The sequence below is a fragment of the Thermobia domestica genome, chromosome 3 (assembly GCF_964235325.1).
Source record: "Thermobia domestica chromosome 3, izTheDome1.hap1.1, whole genome shotgun sequence".
Taxonomy (NCBI): Eukaryota; Metazoa; Arthropoda; class Insecta; order Zygentoma; family Lepismatidae; genus Thermobia; species Thermobia domestica.
Window position 1 is genome coordinate 27270196 of NC_137456.1, and position 15815 is coordinate 27286010.

Here is a 15815-nt window from a genome sequence, read left to right on the forward strand (position 1 = left end):
AATTTTGTTTAATAGATCGTCCTTTATTTTTGGTGTTTGGGTGGGCGAATGTAAGGTCAGCAAAATGGGAAAATAAAAACAAAATAAAATACAATAAGTCGTAATTATTTTAGGGATGATGATGAACCAAAAGATATTGTTGATAAATGTTATTGATACTATGTTACTTGTTAAGCATAAGCATAGAGTAATTAATAGTACTAATTATAGAGTAAAAATATTCTATGGTAAGTATAGAGTAAGAATATTTTTACTCTATGATAGTACTAATTAATGTTTTCTTTTTGTAATATGAAAGAATCAACATATTTAAAATAGGCTGCATTGTTTGTTACATTATTTTATTTATTTTCTAGTCTTAATTGGAGCACAAAATTTAAAGGGGTAACCTTTAAAGGAAACAACAGATTAACTTTATTATTTGATAGATATTTTACGTAAATGTAGCAGTATATCTTAATTAATTCTTTCACGAAAACAATATTTCTTTCTTAATGTTAGTATAGTGTTAGTTAACTACCATGGCGGGTCTATATTGACACCTAATAATGTGTCCTTGCATTATTATGGACATATGACATTAGTTTATATTGTTTTACGAATCACTTCTCACCGTTCCTGCTGGTCTACTAGCTAACACTCACGCTTTTGGTACGCGGGTCTCAGATTGAATTTCCTGTAAAAGAACCGTGAAATTTAAACACATTGCGGTGGGTTGGATTCTATGGAATGCAGCTGCAGGTCTATGTCTCATATATCCTTTGCTCTAAAAGGGATGCTAAATTTCAATCCAATTACCCAAAACAATTCTCGTATTTCGTGCATAAGAGGGTAACTGGTTTTCAGTACATAGGGCCTAGATAGATATTAGTATAAAATAGAATCCGAATGCACATACAATCAGCGTTCAAACCCAATAAATTATTGATTGTAAATGTATGTTCGGTCACCAGCAAAAATAAATATACGCTGTCAGGTCGTATTTACGAGCCGACCCAACTTGGCGAAATTAAAGTATTATGCTTAAGGGAATTGCTCTGAAGTTCTAGATTATATGGATGCTGTTAACACGGCGTTAGCAACGCGGAAAAGTATGCGTTATTTTATTTCGGACTATATAGGTAGCGTATGCACGGTATGTCAAAACATCTTTTCAATGGCTTAAAATAGTCCCAGTTGCAGTTTTATATTTTTTCGTTCACAACAATCACTTTTACAGTAATACATTAACAGGATGTCTATCGGTCACGAAAGTCATGAAATTTAGCTTTTGGGTCACGATTTTTTTTTTATTTATTTATTTATTTATTTTTATCTGTACAAATATAAGTGCAGACAGGATAATTTTTGTTCTATAAAACGTTAAAATTCACCACCAAAAATGTCTATGGTCGGCTTTAGACTCTACCAAATCGCAACCAAAATATGCTTCTATCGCATGTATGAATATTCGGCCTAATTCTCACTCGAGAATGTTACGAAATTAAGTTCACAAAAAAAAGTCACGAAATTTCATTTTAAAATTTTACTAGACACCCTGATTACACTTCGTACTGGGAGGACGCTACTTATTTCTTCTCTATGTAACAATTTTGATGTTAATCGCATGAAGTACCATATTTCACGATATTAATTTTTCCTCCGTCTTCTTCTAAATTATAGGACTCCCAACTTCTGACTAGGCCACTGAATATATCTAAAATTTCTATTCTTATACGTGCACACTTAGGCATGGCCAGAACCGGTTCCTCGTGGAACCGGTTTACGGTTTTGAACGGATCCGGTTCTGGAACCGGGTTTTCATATCCGGAACCGGTTCCTCGCTGAACCAGTTCCGCCGGAACCGGAACTTTGTGGCCATCACTAGTGCACACTATCAACGCCGAATTCTTAATGCACCTATAGAGGAGCCATCAAAAGAAGGTTTCGTGACAGTTCGCAGCCGAGTTGTCACTATTCACATGTCAAGGCTTTTCCAGTGCATCTATAATGGCAGTTTCATTTATAGTGTAAAACAGAGTGACCGTGGTTAATAACACTAGCATCGAAGTAGGGGCTGCATTTTTAGTCCGCACGTGTTAAGAAACTTCAGGGACCATCTCATGCTGGCTCCTCTATAGACGTGTTGAATGTTGTCGTTCGGTTAGCGCGTCCTCGTTCTGCATTGGAAACATTCATATAGTCCAGATCTAGCACGATTTTCAGTATTATTTCAGGTTCATAAGTCTGAAATTAGAAGTAAATGTGGAGAGAACCAAATGCGTGGAAACTCGCCGTGATCTTAACACTGCAAACTATGAATACGTTAAAATATCAAGTAGCACTTTCGATAAAGTAGATGCTTTCAAATACGATACCCAGGATCAGTATAAACAGACCAAAACCATATCCACTAAGAAATTAAATATTGACTGAAAGCAGGAAATTCATGTTGTTATTCAGTCTCGAAATCTTTTGTATTCACGAATTCTGTCGAAGAATTTGAAACTTATAATATATAAAACGACAAATATGCATATTGTGCTGCATAGTTGCAAGACATGGTAGCTTACTTTAAAGATAGAACGCAGAATGAGAGTGTTTGATAAAAGGCTGAGGTGAATATTAGGACCGAAGAGGAACGGGAATGGGTGAAACTTCATACCAACAAACTACATAACTCAGCCTATATCGTTCACCTAACATTGTCAGGGTTATTAAGTCTTAGAAGCCTTAGATGTGTAGATCATGCATCCAGAATGGAAGAAAGTACGAACAGTTTCAGAGTTTTAACTGGAAACTGAAGCAAAGTAATACCTAGGAGCAGATGGCAGGATAATTTTAAGATGAATCTCTCAGAAATAGAAATACAAAGTAGAAACTCGATTCAATTAGCTAAGGACATAAGTCAGTAATTTTTTTTTTTTTTTTTTTTTTTTTTTTTTTTTTAAAGTGTGGCATTGAACCTTCGTGTTCCATAAGCCATAATAGTTCTTATATTTCCCAATTGATAATGTTTCTGCTAATTCATTTTTTTCTAAAATGACTAAATTTTTATTATTTATATTTTTATGATCGTAAATTATTTATTTTATTGGAAGACCGCGGAGTCTCAGTAGTAGAGCTTGCTGCTCTGGTGCATGGGTGTTCTCGGGGTTCTCCCATTTCCTTCCACTTTATTCATTCCAGCATTTCATTTATTTATCATCACCGTTTCCTTTAGCCTGGCCGGCGTAATTGTGGGACGTAAAACTTAAAGATTTCATTTCATTTCACTACTCGGTTTGTACCCTAGAGAAATTGTCCTGCATCTGGGATCAAACGCGGGGCCCCAAGATCATGAAGGCGACAAATCTGTCGACTCATCAACAGACGACACCTGCTAGAAATACGTTGTACTGCTTTTGCATATTTGTAAATATTTTCATTTACTTTAGAGGGTCAAAAAGATACAAAACTGCACAAGTGAAATTACTGCCCCGAATTATATACATGATTAAAATAAATGGACAATTTCAAAAGACTACAGAATACAGAAGATGTAATTTAGTCCAAGTTAATTCATTGAGTCAGAAAAATATCAACTTCAGTTTTTATATCAGTAAAAGGAATGAATGAAGATACGAATCATTTGAGTTAAATTTGTCTGTCAATTCTACTATTACCTATGCAGAAAATACTTTTGATTTTAATTAGTCACTTAAATTACTGTTTCTTTGGTTCGTAATGTATGAGTAAAGATCTTGTAGGTGGTTTGGAATATGAGGAAACTTCACCAAAAAATTCACACGATTTTCGCATCTTTGCTTCTAAATTAATTTATTTTATTGTATTTATTATTATTATTAGTGAAACCTGTTTACGTTGGCCACCATCAGTTCCATTGAAAAGTGGTCAACTTACAGAAAATAAGTGTGATTGGTTTATTTTTAGAATAGGATTTCTAGTATTACGTGATTGTAAAATTTTAATAAGTAAATGCACTACAGCTACTTTGAAATAATGTATGTAGAGTAATCATAATATACAGTACTACAAAAAATTACTACGTATGCATATTCTAATTTTGTAGTTAACTACCTCTTGTTAATGAACTACAAGTATTTCCCTCGGAGCAAAAATGTTTTGAGAAAGTCTTACGGGAATTTATATCTTAAAACCTCCGCTACCTTTTACCAAGCCGTCAGATGCCAATAGTTGACAATAGAGATGTTTAGCTTTAACCTTGATAGTTTTCCGGAATTACTAAAGCTCCCCACTGATGAAAGAAACCGATATAGCTAATTGTTTTACCAAAACAGACAGGGTAAACAAATACTTGCAAGCATTTCCTGAATTCCTGTACGTGCTTTTTCTTATTCATGTCTTCCTTCACCATCCCTTTATCAGGATAGGTTCTGGCCATTGACCTCCAAGAACAGATCGTGGAAATCTATGCTTCATTGTTTTCAGTCACAAATACAGAACATTGCTTCTTATATGGGAATACGAAAGAGTTAAGAAACTTAACAAAACGGTATTTTGCGTACCGAGGTACGCAGGTAAATTTATCATCATAGGGTAAACACTGCTTCAATGCGACCAGTTTCCAAGATAGACAGGTGGTCAACTTAGAGAGGTGGCCAAGTTGACAGGTTTTACTGTATTACTATTATTGGCTTAAACTTAAAAAAATAAATAAATAAAATAAACGATTTGATCCTGATGTAATCTTTCTTCATCATTTGATTTATGTAGTAATTTTCATGCTACGATAATACTTTGTAGTATTTTTTTTTTTTTTTTTTTTTGTTTGTTTGTTTGTTTACACATTCCAAAGCGTGGCATCTTCCTCATTCATTGGCGAGACTTTACATAACCCGATCATTCATTTACGCCAGACGAGCCTTATCTTTATTGCTTTTACGACCGTCTGCTTGTTCAGACGAGACGAGACTCCTATAATGAGTGACGTGTACAAAGACGATGGATGTTGTCTCTTCGCTTTTTTTTTTTTTTTTTTTTTAATACACGTGCCTATTAAGTAAATAAAGAAAAAAGACATTTGTAGACACTGTAGTTTACAAGTAATTTGGCATACCTGTTTTTGTTTATGATTCGTATCGCTCATCTGAGTTTGAACGTTCGAACAATAGGCTGCTGCTATAATAATTCCACCTTTGTGTCATTTTATAGGTTATGTACGACATTACGTTAGAATTGTGCGCACTTAATGTTGGGTGAAAAGTGTTTTAAGTTTATCACGTACCTTTCCTTGAGGAAGAGTTGTTGAACTGTTGCTTCTCTGTTATTTTGGATTGTGTAACAGTTTTGCTTATTCGAGAAGTGAAGTTCTTGGTCCGAAATTGGATGTCCTTTAATTAATAGTACTCTATAGACTATTTTTACTAGTTTTACAGGTTTTATCATTAATCTTTTTGAATATAATCTACCTTTAAAATACTATGGCTTATACGTAATGCGTACAACAAATTTCGTTGCAATATTCAGAATAGTGACATGTTTAAAAATATTTGTCAAGTCTGTTTTGCCAGATACAAAAGGGCATTCAACAAGTTTTGCACACATTATTAATATTAGTTGCAGTTTGATCATGAAATTTTAGGTGAACATACTTTGATTCTTTGGCTTCAAATGATAATAATTGTTGTTTACAGGTAAACCACAATGGACACCGCTGTAGACATCAGGATCCGACATCGGTCGACACACATTGGACCGCTCCAGTATCTAACGTTGGTTGCAGCGGTTGAAAAAAACTTAGACTTTCCAGATCAAGCCAAAAAATTTTGATTACCTTTTTCTGGAATCAGTGCGGTGTCATTTTCATAGATTTCTTGGAACATGACTCCACAATTAACAAGGAGCGTTATTGTTTGTCACTGCATAAGGTATGACTTGCTCTCCAGACCAAGAGACCAGAGCTGCAAGATAAGGTTATCAATCTCCATCATGACAATCCCAAGCGTCACACAGCCATGATGACACAGCATAAAATCATGAAAATGGAATAGGAAGTAGTTCCTCAGCCTCTCTATAGTCTGGAGTGGACTCCTTCGGATTTCTTCCTGTTTAATCGTCTGAAGGCCCACCGGCGTGGAGAAACATTCATTGATAACGCCCTAATTTTTTGGTAAATGGTGTAAAATCTACTGAAAATCAACCGAAGTGCATTCAAGCCATGGAAAGAATGTTGGACAAAGTGCGTCACAGCAGGTAGAGGATACATTGAGTGACATGTAGCCAAAGGATCAATGTACCGGTATGTTCAACTAAAATGTAATCATCATGTTGTAACTAACAACAATATTATAACCAACTGTGCAATATTGAACGTCCTTTGCAGTATCCGGAGAATCGAAAACAGTGACAACACTCTTCAAATATACCACGCATTACACTCAAATTACACCACTCAATTACCATTCGTTAATACAAATGCAACAAATGCAGATACATAGTAGCTAAAACAAGACCTGCTTCCCTTGTTTGCCTTAATCCATATAAAGTTTTCTTGATGTAATAGGGGAATGGGGAGAGAAGGGTTAAAAACTAATGTTCATTTCTTAATATATACTCATAAACTGTGGACCTAAAGTACCCACAAGCAATACTTATAAACTTTTTTTTCTCCCTTCTACTTCTGCTAAGCAAAGACAGTACGCTACCCCAAAACACAGTTTAATTTCAAGCCCAAACTTCATCACCTTATATCGTCGAACACAAAGAGCGGAAAATGCATTTTGTTGTTAACATATCCTCTGGACATAAGACAGACTAAAATCATTTCGAAGCAAGCCTGTCGGTTCTAAGGAATAACTGGAGCCGCGGTGGCTCATTGGTGGCCCGCTGGTACTTGGGGTCCCGGGTTTGATCCCAGCCCCCGCCAAGTGAACTTTGTGGTGGACAAACACCGTGTGCGTGGGTTTTCTCGGGGTTCTCCCATTTCTTCTCACTTTCTTCATTCCACCATTTTATTTATTACTCACCATCACCGTCTCCTTTAGCCTAACCGGCATAACCGTGGTACGTAAAACTCGAAAGATTTCATTTCATTTTTTTCTAAGGAATAATTGATTATATATTTATATGTGTATGTGTGACACATAGTTTGTGCCGAAAGGGTTAATAAGGCCGCTTTCTTTCATCTTTAGCTCCTGACTTGATGTACTGATATCTGCCTTATTAATCCTTTCGGCAAGTTGAGAGGAAAGTGAAAGAATCTTTAAGTTAGAATGGCTGTTCTTGAATTCTGAGTGTAATAAAAGATTTTATTCCTATTCTATATTATGTATAATTATACACCTCTTTATTACTCTACCTCGTTGTCTACTTTCCCCTTTCTAGAAATCGAAATATAAGCGAATGCGAAGTACAAAATATATGCTACGAAACGTGCATGGCTCTTCACAGATTCCATTTATGCGATAAAGGAATTCCAGTTTCATTTTAAATGTGCAATAGAACAGGGTGCAAAATTTCAAAGTCGGACGCTCTCTCCAATCCAAAAATGATGGTCACCAGTATCTGTCACGTACAAATAATGCGCTCGCCCCCGCGGCCTTTGGTTGGACAAAGAAAGAGATTACATCAGGGCATAAAATTTCAAAACCACATAATTAGATTCAGGATAATAAATTTTGAATTGGACAATTCGTATACATGTTAAAAAATATCTTACCTTAAGACTTCATATTTCTGTAACACTATCTCTGTACTGAAGTATCAGTTGTCGATTGCAATTTTCGGATCAAAGTCCTTAAAGTGAAGGGCCATTGATGGAAATTGTCAGCAGATTTGATTGAGGGTGAGAAAGGAGGGGCGAATTACAACGATGTGAGACCACTTTCCATGTCCGTTGTGAAGACTTCACATTCCGTGTTTTCTCTCACTGTAACAATTATTTTCGTGCGAAACAGAAACTGCGCATCCCTGTGAGTTTAGACAGAAACCATTCCTACTGAATATTGGTCGCCAGCTCTAAATTTCTAGTCGCCAATGGCAATCTCGCGACCAGAAATTTTGCGCCCTGCAATAGAACATGAGTGCTTAACTGGTATTTTAAGTAGGAATATAGCTTTAAATGTAGGTTCGTAATTTAAGAAAACCCAATTTTACCCAATGAAACGAATTGGGCTGGGCTTAAAAAAAAAAAAAAAAAATCACAACCCTGGCTCTTAAGGAGGTTGATAAGTGATTCAGCTAGAAATATATTAGCGAAATATTTTTTCTCATTTCCAGACTTGGTACGAGGCTTACAATATGTATTCTTGCCTAAAACAGATTGCAAAGTCAAGAAATCTAATTAACAGCCATTTGCAGAACACCTTCAAAGCGCGTTAAAAAATAGTACATCCTTAACTGTAATAATTAATTATTCTGCTTTTTGGCGGTTGGTTTGAAATGGAATGTCGAAAAAAAAAAAAGATGAATTTATTTTTTTTACTTTTAATAGCGCTCGACCTCGGTAGATCTTTCTTATAATGGATTCAACCACTAATGAGAGAGTGATACGCGCTTACAACATCTTAGCTTTGTTACATATTCACATATATAACCGGACGTAAAATAAAGGGCTTAAAATTTATGCCTGGTCTTCACAAATTCAGTATGGGTGAATCAAAAAGAAAAGAAAGTGAAATTTTTAATTGTACGTTCTATGTTTATGCCCTGTAGACCGAAGAGAAGTAATGATGAATGAAAGCAAATTATTAGGAAATAATTTGTAGAATGAAAATGTTGGAGGAAACGGGAGACTCCATGGAAAGTATATGTTTTCCACCACAAACTCATAGTCAGGGATCGAAACCAAGACTACTCGCGGGATCGAAGGTTGAGCGCTCTACCACTATACCACAGTGGCCTCCGTTAATAAGAAAAGATAAAGATTAAGAATCAAATTTCTGGGCTTTCGGCATCTATGGCCATGATACCCGTCACGTATGAGGGATGACGTGCCTCGGCGATCACACTATCCGAGGAAAGGGAAGGGACTTGTATGTTAGGTACCATCCCGGCATTTGCCTGGTGTGAATGAGGTAAACCTCACTCAGGATTGCTGGCTTGAAAAAGCTTTTATAATTTTTCGACCCAAGGGGCACGGTGGCTCAGTGGTAGAGCGTTCACCTCCGGTGCTTGGGGTTCTTGGTTCGATCTCAGCTCGCGCCGTGTGAACTTTTTGGTGGACAAACACCGTGCTCGTGGGTTTTCTCGGGGTTCTTCCGTTTCCTCCCACTTCATTCCACCATTTCACTCATCTCTCATCATCACCGTCTCCTTTAGCCTAACCGGCCTAATTGTGGGACGTAAAACTTATTTCATTTCATTTTTTCCCACCGAGAATCAAACGTAGGACTACTCGCACCAAAGACAAGTGCATTAGCGACTACACTGTGCGAGGCCACTAATAAGAAAAAGAGAGAGTAGCAAAGGAAATTACATAAAACGTAATTTGATAGGTGGTTGTGACTGTGTGACTTCTGAAACTGATTAAAACTTCTTGGCATGTTTGGTGGTTCTGGAAGCGATGCCCACTTCAAACCATAAGAGAATTAAAAAAGAAACAAAAAGTTACTTAGCCTTGTATGTACTACGAAGCGTGAAGACGAGTAATCTGTGCCAGCAATTCACGGTTCTATATATACACAGGGTTCTTCTTTGGAGTATGAATGTCGTAATCGTAAAATAGGAGAAAGAAGTTTCATTGTCCAATTGTCGAGTACTTTGTACAAGTACAACAGATCATGTACGGTATGTGGTATAAATTTTTCACATGTCGCCTTTTATTTGTTTATCTGTGTTGCACACTACAACCGTAGTCTTAGTGTAGTATTTTTTTTTTTTACAATCGTAAACAAAATCACTGTGTACTATAGAAGCTGGATACTATTAATACCTTTGGGTTTAATCCTATTTTTTGAGTGCTGAATTACTTTTAATAACTATCCTCATTACAAAAAATTTCCAGTGTGCATTTTTTTGTGTGATATTAATAATTCTGCCATAACCTTTAAAGAATATTAAAATGTCCAAAGGTGATATATATGTGTACCAATAGATAGTTCTCAGTAAGCTGAACAGAATGTTAAGAATGAGTCTTAAGGTGGATCACCATCCGGAAGTCAGTACATATTTTAGCTCATTGCCTTAACTACTGCACGATGAAACGTTACATATTATAAATATTGCAAAATATAAGATAGAGTAATGTTTCAACTACAGCACAAGACACAGATTCGCTTGGTTGTGTCTGCTGATATCGAAAAATGTAAGAAATAAAATAAAATGTTTGATTCGGTTTACAATGAGCACACAAGATGGCACTTGCTGTAAGATCTTACTAGAAGTGTTCAGTTTTACGAAATGTTTATTTGTATGTGTAAAGTATTTTAAAGAAACGATCTTATTACGAAATAGATATATTGTTTGACCGTTTTTCGTATGTTTCATATTTTATTTAATATTAATTTCCATTTAAGGAAATAGATTTTGAGACGAAACTTGCGCAGAACGCCATAATGCGTTGTTGCCAAATTTATACGTTTACTGTAGTAGTCACAATAAGAATATTCCTGGATTGTAGCGTTGCAGTTGGAGAAGCGGAATTGCGGTAAGGGTCGAAAACTTATATCTCTAGTAAGTATCCAAGCAGAATTCCATGATTACTTCCTTTATTATCTGGCATCAGTAAACAGTCGACACTATCTGGCAACGCCACACTATTTAAGCACCATTTAGCATAGCACTGGGAACACCTAGTGATCCACCTTAAGTGAAGCGTTCTGGGTAGAAGGGCGAACTCATCAATTAGTTCTTATTTATTATTTGTGTTGAGAAAAGAGAGTGAACTCCGTACAATTTACTAGATACTAGTTGCGACTGACATATCACTTTGGGAAAATAATAAACATTCATCCGATGTTATGTTTGTCCTTACTTCCCGGAACGACTCAAGTTCTCATTGCATAGTTTTCGACAAAATCGGGATTTTTTTCTTTCTTTTTCTTTTTTTTAACGCTGAGTGCTCATTGAATTCCGACCACCTCTCCACACACACACACACAAAAAGTGTTGCGAGCAGCCGAGCTGATTACATGATCACCCCGACTGGTAGTATTGCAGAGAAAGAACACACTCGATACTAAATGTTAGAAGACAGCATACTCTTATAACGGAAGGTGCGAAGGGTTTATTCTCATTATAATAGGGCATGATTGTGGATGCGTCAAAAACTCAGACAGCAATACTTGTCGGATATGGCCGTTCCTGTTGTAGTGAAGCTGTACAAGGAATGGGAAGAAAATGTGGTAATGGTCTCCAAAAGACGCAACTACTGGGGCGTACGGAAGTTCAAAACGCAGGGCGAGCAACGCGTCAAACAGCTCGTGATAGCCAAACGAACCAGCAGTGTCCAGGAATTATGTGACCAATACAATGGTGAATGCACAACACCCATATCCCACGCAACTTTACGACGTACACTGGCACGTATGCAGTTCCACAGCAGACGACACACTCACCCCTTACGACTTCGTCGCGCTCGGGCACAGGAACACACTAACTGGAAATAGATGTGTGGGTCCGATAAGTCTCAGTTTGTGCTACTCATCGTGGACGGGCACCAACAGCACGAAGCTATGGATTCCGTGCGCATGGTGCGTACTGTACAGGCAGGTGAGATACGGTGTGGTTTGGGGATGCTTCTGTTGATGTAGACTGAGACCGTTGATGTGCATGGACCACATCGAGACATCCGTTGTGTACCTGCATGTGTTAAAGTTTCACGTACACCTTACAATGCAACACTTCTATCCACACGAAGACAGTATTTTCCAGGATGACAATGTACGGTGCCACCAAGCCAGGACTGTACTTGCTTGGCTTAAGAGCATTCCACGGAGCTGTAGCATATGAATTGGCCCCGTAACTCACCGGATCTTAATCCTGTAGAACATTTATGGGATGTTGTGGAACGAGTTTTTCGCACCATGATTGCTACACTGATGTCTGTAAGCTCATTGTGGGACGCGATCAGGAATATATGGTGTCAGATCCAAGGGCGGCTTTAGGATTTTAATTTTGATTATATCCGCTCCCCCGCTTATGGATTATATATATATGATTGATTAATGGCAGTAGGATATTACTTTTACAGTAGTGGTTAATACTATTTGTTAAATAATTATCTACCATTAATATATATAGTAGAAGATACATACATAGAAAATACATAGCAGTGTTTTGCATTTTGTTTGCCATGCTGGGCCCGACATTTTGAATTGTACACTTTTGTATCCGATTCACACATAGCGACGTCGAATTTCTCTATATACCCGATTTCAGATCCATAGCTTGTTTTTTGTCCGCCATTTTGATTTGTAAACATTTGATATCAGATTCGTATTCAGCTACCTTTTAAACCAATAGATACCACGTCTCAAAACAATTACGTCGTAGCTTTCTATTTTCTCCACATTTTGTGGTGTTTCGGAGCGTGCCTTGTTCTGATCTAATGATCGCCACGCTCACTACAGGCTCCATTCAAGCGAGATATTTCACATGTGAGATGTGTTCAGTGTGACCTTTCCAGCGATATATATCACATACAGATCCCCGCGTACCATTTCATGTACTTCCTTGTGAGACATCCGATTGCGTTACTTACATACTTGTATTTTATTTATTACTAGCATCAGTTACCTGCTTCTCTGAGTTAAAATAAGAAAAATTAGTAGTATGTTCCGTCAGTTAGTCATTGTCTATTGTTACTAAAGCGCTCTCTGGTTTCAGTCATTTTTGATCATTTTTATATTTCTCTCCCCTCCTTCCTCAAGTTGCGGGGCTGAATTTGTATTTAAATGACATCCGAAGTGTCACTGTCCTGCCAGCGACCCCGAAAACTGTGAATTCGTCTCTAGTATCGGTGACTTTTGATCATTATATATATATATATATATATATATATATATATATATATATATATATATATATATATATATATATATATATCCCTCTCCCCCAAGTTGCGGGACTGAATTTAAATTTAAAGGGCATCGGAAGTGTCACTGTTCACGTCATCGACCCCAAGAACTATGGTTTCGACACTAATATCTGTCATTTTGATCATATATATCCCCTCTTCCAAGTTGCACCTTCAAAGTGAAATGACAAAAAGCATCGTAGGTCCGAATCTCCTCTATGTTGAAAAATTGATCGGGATCGGTCGGGTGGTTCAAGAGTTATTAAGTCACAAACATAGTGACTTTCATTTATACATACATAAATGTATTGATTGATGTACTTGTTTTTGTAACTAATGTATCTTATATATATTATTCAAGCGACGGAATACCCTCCCGCTGAACAAAAACATTCCTCCGGGATAAGACGTTAAATTCTCAGTTAATCCTGTCCAAACCGGGACAATTGGGAACCTCAAAGTAAGATGCAATACTCATATCGATCTGTGAATATAAATCAATAAATTGTATATATATCTTATTGTCTCTCCAAATATTGTTCATGAAATTTTCTCAATAAACTCAAGCGGTTTGCTCGGTAAGAAAGATACTTCAGCAAAAGCACCTCTTCCTTTGGGAGAAAGTAGTTTTGTAGTGCGTACAACAGATGGTGCGGCATTCGCTGTTTAGGACTACAATTCGGATAGCGAGACTGATTCTGAGCTGAAAGTTTGAAAACTTTTTTTCTTTCTTTCTTTCTTTTCAAAAGAAGTGTTCGTTTCGCACGAGAGATAAGAAGCAAGTCAGTGACCTGAATTAAAAGATTTTTGTTTGGTATCAAGTTAGTTTATTGAAGAAAAGCAAAGGAGAACCGATATTTAGTTCATTCTCATCATGGGATCTCGTTTCTATTCTTGGGGGAGGTCGTTGAATCATAGCAAAACCACCATCTGCAGTTTTCTTTCTTATTTCGCACAAACTGAGACAGGTTGCGTGTTAATTTTAATGAAGTGCAGGTGTTACATTGCAGTTTGTTCCGCAAATGCGGGTTTTCATGTACGCATGGACATAAAGCACCAAAAAACCTGTAATTATTATTATTTATTACAGAAATTACGTAGTATTTCCGTGTTAAAAAGTAAGGCAACCTGCTTGTTATTTGAATTAATTTTTAATAAACAATTTTGTCTAACATTTGATTTTGCATTATGGTTTCTGTTGCATCAGTTGTGCATGTAGCAAGTCAAAAGTGTAGTCAATACCTTTGCATGTCATATATACACCGAAAAGTTTGCCTTCTTAAAATCAGTTACTAGCAGTTTTGTACTTTCGACGACTTCTATATTCGTTTGGATATGAACATTGATTATGGAACCTGAATATGTATGATTAAAGTTAAATTGTTCAAATTATCCTTATATAGCATTTGATTTTCCTATTACAGTAGAATTACGGTAATCCAAACATCCGGTTAATCCGAACAGGTACTGGAGGAAAACTTTATTTTATTTTTTGTGACGAAAATACGCAGTTTTAGGAAATTAATAACTAAAAGGATGAAAATTGTTGCATGTTTTCGTAGAAGACAAAGTAAACTTTCGTTAAATACAGTATTTTTTAAAAATACCTGCATTTAGGCCTTAAGCCACATTCCAACAATTACACAAAGTTTGAAAAAATGAAAATGAAATGAAATCTTTGAGTTTAACCCCCACGGTTATGCCAGTTAGGCTAAGGGAGACTGTGATGATGAGTAATGAATGAAATGGTGGAATGAAGAAAGTGGGAGGAAACGGGAGAACCCCGAGAAAACCCACGCACGCGGTGTTTGTCCACCACAAAGTTCACTTGGCGGGGGCTGGGATCGAACCCGGGTCCCCAAGCACCAGAGGTGAACGCTCTACCACTGAGCAACCGCAGCCCCTACACAAAGTTTGAAATAGAATATAGTACGTACTGTATAATAATGAAACACATAGGTTTAGTATGAGTGAAATACAGTAATGTAGTGGAATAAGTACTATATCCTAACATAAAACTGAACGTACAATACTGGTAGTGTACAGCACTAGTATCTACCATAATACCATACTAAGGCCTGTGACAAACATCTTAGCATTTCAGCTAAACGAATAAAACGCAAGCTCTGGCGCGACGTTGCCAAGTGGTAAAGGGGTGTGGCTATGGGTAAGCAGACAAACTACAGCGCGATCAGGTGGCAGGGGATAGACGTGGATGTGTGCAAAATAAACGTGGCAATACCGCTGGTCTCTCATTTCCTAGCAGAATTTAAAGGGAACTTGGAGCGCCGCCTCCAAATGTCAAGGTGTTTGTCACGCTGTTACTTGTTAGAAGACATGAATCAAGTTATTGTCTTTTGTCGCAGTGAAGAGAGTCTATTCGAAAAATAAAGGCATCAAGTTTTTTCAACTTTTTAAACATTTTTCCAGTGCAGTACGTATACAATAGTCAGAAAACGTGTCTTGTAGTACATAGTGTGTAGTAATTTCAGCACAATAGTCTCATTCAACCGCATTCAAACAGCGATTTTACTGTTATTCCGGGTAATCCGAACAGGGTTCGGTCCCAGTTAGCTCAGATTAGCAGGACTCCACTGAACTAAGTACACAATTCTACCAAAATTACTTCAAATTACATATATGTACAAAACGGGACGAGAAAATCCTTTCGAGGATCGAGATGAGAAGAAACTTAAGCAAAAATAATAAGACGAAGTGACTCGTCTCGTCTTATAAGCAGCAATAGGTGTATACAATGAACCTCACTTCATGAGTAGCGTATAGAACAACGTTTCCGAATCTTTCTGATGTTGCGTACCATGCCCGTATCCACGGGGGACCGGGCCCCTCTAAAAGT

The 15815-nt window shown here is 37.0% G+C and overlaps 1 protein-coding gene across 3 annotated transcripts in view; it reads left to right on the plus strand.

Annotated features, from left to right (window-relative positions):
- Positions 1–15815, plus strand: part of LOC145680250 (3-phosphoinositide-dependent protein kinase 1-like) — a 209431-nt gene that overhangs the window by 620 nt on the left and 192996 nt on the right. The window contains exon 2 of one of the 3 annotated variants that reach the window (XM_081750592.1): positions 5637–6241. The exons of the other annotated variants lie outside the window; for them this stretch is intronic. The gene's annotated coding sequence lies outside the window, so the exon portion shown is untranslated. The remainder of the gene's footprint in view (positions 1–5636; positions 6242–15815) is intronic. 3 annotated transcript variants of the gene reach the window in all.